Source organism: Jaculus jaculus, chromosome 11, assembly GCF_020740685.1.
Source record: "Jaculus jaculus isolate mJacJac1 chromosome 11, mJacJac1.mat.Y.cur, whole genome shotgun sequence".
Taxonomy (NCBI): Eukaryota; Metazoa; Chordata; class Mammalia; order Rodentia; family Dipodidae; genus Jaculus; species Jaculus jaculus.
Window position 1 is genome coordinate 30,701,634 of NC_059112.1, and position 6,000 is coordinate 30,707,633.

The window sequence follows — 6,000 nt, forward strand, 5'->3', positions numbered from 1 at the left end:
TATTTATATACCCAGTATGTTATGAAAAATAGAACTTTGTTAGTAAGAAGCTAAGACAGTGTTCATATTTTTTAACCTGACTCACCCTATATTACTTCATCTCTTGAAGTGTCTTCTAAAAGAGAAATTCAATAGTTGTCAGTAATTTGTTTAGAATTTTATTTTATAAAATCTTAATATGAATGATACATAAATTAAGATTAAGGTCTGGAAGCAAATTAAATAGATTAAAAGCTGGAATAGAAAGTGAGGGAGGGGGGAATTAATAGGATGTTATTGAATACATGTAAGTAGAAGATTAATGGGAATGAAAAGGCCTAAGTGAGGTCAAGGGAAGAAATTGAGTAAAAGAAAAGTGGAGGGAGGGCTAATAAAAATCTAATAGGATATAAATAAGTCATATGGAAACCTACTTTTTTTGGACAATTGAATACACAGGAGCCATACATTGTTACTAGAAAATTTTCAGTGCCAGGGATGGGATACCTTCCAGTAAGTTGTAGGCCAGGGAGGTCCCTGATGCCCCCAAAACATTACAGGCCATTGGCTGAGGTCCTTGGTTTAACACCAGAAATAGATGGTAAGACCATATTTCTGAAGACTCCACCTGCTTGGGCTGCAAGGTCACTGAGAGACCCTGCTGGAGCTGAGCTGAAAACCTCCCCCATGCAGATCAGCTGACTGAAACCTGGAAAAGTTACATTGCATGCATTTCAATGGGAGAGAGAGAAATCACTAGTTAAGATACCCAACAGTTGACACTGCAAGCATTATATTTGTCCAGCCAGGCTAAATGAGCCAATTGGTGCAATAATGGTATGTCTGTAATGGGGGAAACCGACCAACCTCCAATTTGACTGGAGTCCTGCTCCATGAGATGGAATACTTCTCTGATACTGAAAGCCTACAACAGGGGTAGTCATGAGCCCTAGAGGTGTAATGTCTGCTGGTGTCTGGCTAAATGTATATACTATGCTCACCAAACTGCCCAGTAAGTACTTCTCTTAATGTTCATACCCGTTTATTAATGCTACTCTCACTTTTGGTTAGAGAACTTTCTCTTTTCAGATGACAGTGACCTTGAGATAACTTAGAAGGCGCCATGGTACTAAGAAGAAGTGACAGAGAAGTGCTCAGCACTGAAATATCTCTATAACACCTTGCAAAGCACAGGGTCCATTCAGGAAGAGGGGGCAGAAAGAATGTAAGAGCAAAAGGAAGGGTAGGACTTTTTACAACTTGCTTCTCCAGACATAAAATGGCCTGGATATCCATGACCTCACAGTGCCTGACACGACCTACACAAGACCATCATAAGAGGAGGAAAAGACCATGACATCAAAATAAAAGAGACTGGTTTAAAGGGGAAGGGTATATGATAGAGAGTGGAGTTTCAAAGGGGAAAGTGGGAGAGGGAGGGAATTACCATGGGTTATTGTTTACAATCATGGAAGTTGTTAATAAAAAATAAATACATAAATAAATATAATAAAAAAGCTGGAATAAAGGAAAAATACTCATAATCAGTGTTCATAGATGAAGAAGTATACTAACTTTAGGTCATAACATATTTCCTAATAAAAAGAAGCAGCAACATCTGTGTTTGGAAAGTTAAGTTACATCATGATCAGAGCAATAATAATAACACAAAATATAGAGAAATTTTTTTTAATGTAATAAAGTTAAGCATTTTAAATTATGATTATATATGCAAAGAATATATAATTACTTACTTCTTTACACAAAGCTTATTTTGGTTTATTTTTATGTATTTGAGAGTGACAGAGAGAAAGAGGCAGATAGAGAGAAAAAGAGAGAATGGACACACCAGAGCCTCCAGCCACTGAAAATGAAGTACAGACACGTGTGCCACCTTGTGTATCTGGCTAACGTGGGTCCTGGGGAATTGAGCCTCAAATTGGGGTCCTTAGTCTTCACAGGCAAGTGCTTAACCACTAAGCCATCTCTCCAGCCCTAATTCCTCATTTTTGAGTTGTATCATTGCCCTACATGTTATGTTTATGTACATATATGTGTATGCTTATATGCATCTATGCATGTTTCTGTGTGTGTTGGAACATGCAGTTGTGCAGATGCCAATTATGTGTGTGTGTGTGTGTGTGTGTGTGTGTGTGCATATGGGAGAGAGAGATTGTGTGCATTTGTTTGTGTGACAATGGAAATCAGTTGTAATCACCAGGAAAGTCATGCACATCTTTTCCATGCAGGTTCTTTCATTAGCCTGAAATTCACTGACAGACTTGACAAGCTAAAAAATGAGCTGATGGGATCTTCCTGTCTCAGCGTCCCCAGCACTGTGATTACAGGTATGCACTACCCCTTAGGGCATTTTATGTAAGCATTGGTGATCAAACTCTGTAAGTCCCACTTAGGAGCAAAAATCCTGTACTGACTGAGTTATCTACCCTACACTTTATATATATATTATATAAACTTTATATATATATATATATATATATATATATATATATATATATATATATATATATATATATATATATATTTGAGAGTGACATTATATTTCTATAACAGTGTATAATGAGAAATTCACATATGTCATCTAGTAGGCAAAACTGAGAGTAAGATGCAAGTTATATATATATATATAAACTTTTCTTGTAGTTTGAAGTTAAATGTTCCCACCACCCCTTAGGCTCATGTGTTTGGAATTGTGGTCTCCAGTTGGTGGCGCTCAACGGGGCGGTTCCTTAAGTCTCTTTGTTAGAAAAGTGCATCATGTGTGGGAGGAGCACTGAGCTCTTGCCCTACTTGCTGTTCACTCTGTTTCCTACATGAGCACATACTGTGACCAGCAGGCCTCCTTCTCTTGCTGTTATTCTGTCCTTGATCTGCAAGAATGTTTCCCCTCCAAACTAAGCCAGAACAAACATTTCCTCCCTTAATCTGCCTTTTATAAAGTATTGGAGCACAACCATTAATAAAGCAGCTAATACATTTTTAATCTTCTAGTGTCACTTCTAAACCTATATGGGAATTTACTAAACATTATAATGACACCGCATCCTGAGTTAGCCTTTGAAAACACTTACCCATCATTGTTTGTACTTCAGGCATTGATCATCCTGAACTTATCTGAAATAAACAACATTTGTAGACCTTTATCTTTCTGAAGGAATATACTGTTTGCTGTGTTCAGAAGAATTGCATATTGCTTCAATTAAACAAGGCAATTGTTACCTAACAAAATAGATGAAGCACATTCTAAAGAAAATGAACTTCTTAAAACAGGTGGCCCAGTTTAATCAGCTTAAAAAAAAATAATAATCTCATCCAAAATCTTTGCCAATCTTATCATTAGCATGGCTTTGCAATGTGCATTGTTTTGATACGGTAATAGAATTACTGTCTTGGGAGGTGAGGTTCATTAAAACTTTACAAGTTTTTATTTAGGAGGTTATAATAGTTCCTCAGCATCAGAGCTTGATTAATTTACAAAGAAAAAAAAAACTCACCCAATATACCATTTACATAGTTAAAAATTAATGTGATGAAAGTGTAGTAATTTTCAGAAATGTTTGATCAAGAAGTAGATGGAGAATAGAAGGATGGAAGTAGAAATATAGAGAAATAAGAATGAAATAAGACTAGAAGATTTTATACTTGTGTTTGCAACATACAACACCATGATGAAACATGCAGGCTCTAGTTGAGGTTTTATGTGTTTTCTGACATCCTCATCTGCTGTTTATCCCTGACCTGCAGGCATAATGCTCTACTAAGCTTCTAAGCTAATGCACCTAAACCAGACAGTGACTGTTAAATGGAATAATTGAAATGATATTACAGGATCCATTTGAACCTAGTAGTGTTGCTATAGCCCATAAGATCTGTACTAAGTTATAAACAGTCTCTGGAAAGTGAGTCACAGACTTCCCTCAAACTGTTTATTTATTTATTTATTCATTTATTTAATTTCCACTCTGATTTTTGTTAAAGACAGTGAAAATTTCTAGTGAGTATAGGGTGTTACTCAGTCACTGTTTTATTCATTTGTTAAATAATTAAGCATATCCAAGTGAAAAAATACAATAGGTACATTGCAGCTTCCTTCTCTTGCTGGGACAAAGCACAGAGTAGAAGCAGGTAGATGTCATAACATGTTACAACAGCTGGGATGTAGCAGCAAGGATAAGCTGGCTGACACTGGCAAGCTCAAGGTTGCCCCACGACCCCAGGATAAACCTCCACGAAGTCTCAGTGACCCAAATTGTCACCTGCTGGAGATTATGAGGCTTAATCATAAGCCCTTAAGGCTATGGTGTGCATTTGCCATTCCAACTACTACCTGGTAAGCCTTCCCCTAGGTGCTAAGTGAGAACAGCACATAAGACACTAGCTAAAGCTTAAGGGATACCAGGAGGATGGAGGCAGCAACGGCTCTAGTATGATGATGTGAAAAACATACAGTATGGAGTGGTGAGGGTTCTTCTCTTGATTTCAAAACTTTGGAAACAAAATGGTGGTCATTGAAGCTAATCATATCATAAAATGACTATGTATGAAGGATTTAAAACAAGCCCTGTTGTAGGAGAAAAAAAAAACTTAAAAGGTTACAAAAATGTTAAAGGAGGAAGAAGAAGGGAAAGGAAAAGAAGGAGAGGGAAAGATGGGTGAGGAGTGAACTGTATAATCTTCAGCAGAGTTCAAGAATGTGCAATACATGAGACTCTATTGTAGGAATGTTAATCCTAGTTTGTTGTGCATTCAGGATGACCGTTGTGTCAGCCAGCTTGCAGTTTTCCAATCTTGTAGGTAAATAACAGAAATTGTGCATAAAGAGGATATGATTATTTTAGTTCACCATGTCAGAAGTTTCATTTCGTGGTCTCTATTCTACTGGCTATGAGCTTATGGCAGCACCTTATATTTCTATAACAGTGTATAATGAGAAATTCACATATGTCATCTAGTAGGCAAAACTGAGAGTAAGATGCAAGACACCGCTAATGCTTTTTAGGGAAAACCCTCATAACCAATACACAGAATACCTTTAAGATTTTTAGTCTCTCCATCGCACTATAGATTAGTTGTCATAATTTAAACATCCAAGTCCTTGAAGGACATAGCAGACCCAAATTATTACAACCAGAGAAAATAACAAGAAAGAAAAAAAAATACAAAGCAACTTAAAAAAGGAAAGATGAGGAAGGTACACCATGAGGACTGTCAAATAAAACAAATCCAGATGTTGCTCAGGTTAGACAGTACTGCTTCATAGGGGTGGGTAGGCAGGGACAGTGGGGACTTTGAGGGGAACTGAGCAGGCAAATGGAGGCCTGGAGAGAACGATTCGAGTGGGTTATTAGGAACTATTTCACTACGTAGTTCTCATAATGAGCTGTTAATGGGACTTGCTCCATGCTTTTGTCCTTGCTAAAACTGAGAGAAAACAAAAACTTGGTGTGTAACAAAAGAAGTGCTGTGTCAAGCTATGTTGGGATGACTTGGTGGGCATGCAAATTTAGACAGGACTTGACCATCTTCCCTGACAAGTGCTTTCCTTGGGAATAGGGTCATTATCACTTGCTTTATAACAAGGAGATCTCCAACTGTGAATGGATGGGAACCTGTGGACCTCATCACTGTCAGTCATCAAACTGAATTCTTGCTGCTGCCTCGCTCCACCCAGTAACATTGGATGGGCAAGTCTGCTTATTCTGAAAGCACTGCACACTGTAAATTGTGAGATAGCTTTGCTTCCGTACAGCATACGGCTGGACCCCATGTTCAATGGCCCTGAGCCAACCTTCACAGCTAAACTATCAGCCTGACATTATAAATGCCAGAGACATATTGCTCTATAGACCTCTCTTATCCTACCACTAGATTCTGAGTAGTTTGAAATCAACAGTAGAAAGCATCTTTCTAGATGCTAAAGTCATAGCAGGGTTCATAATTATAATAACAGAAAATATTATCTGCATTAAAATTTGATTTAATATTTTATACATACTGTTT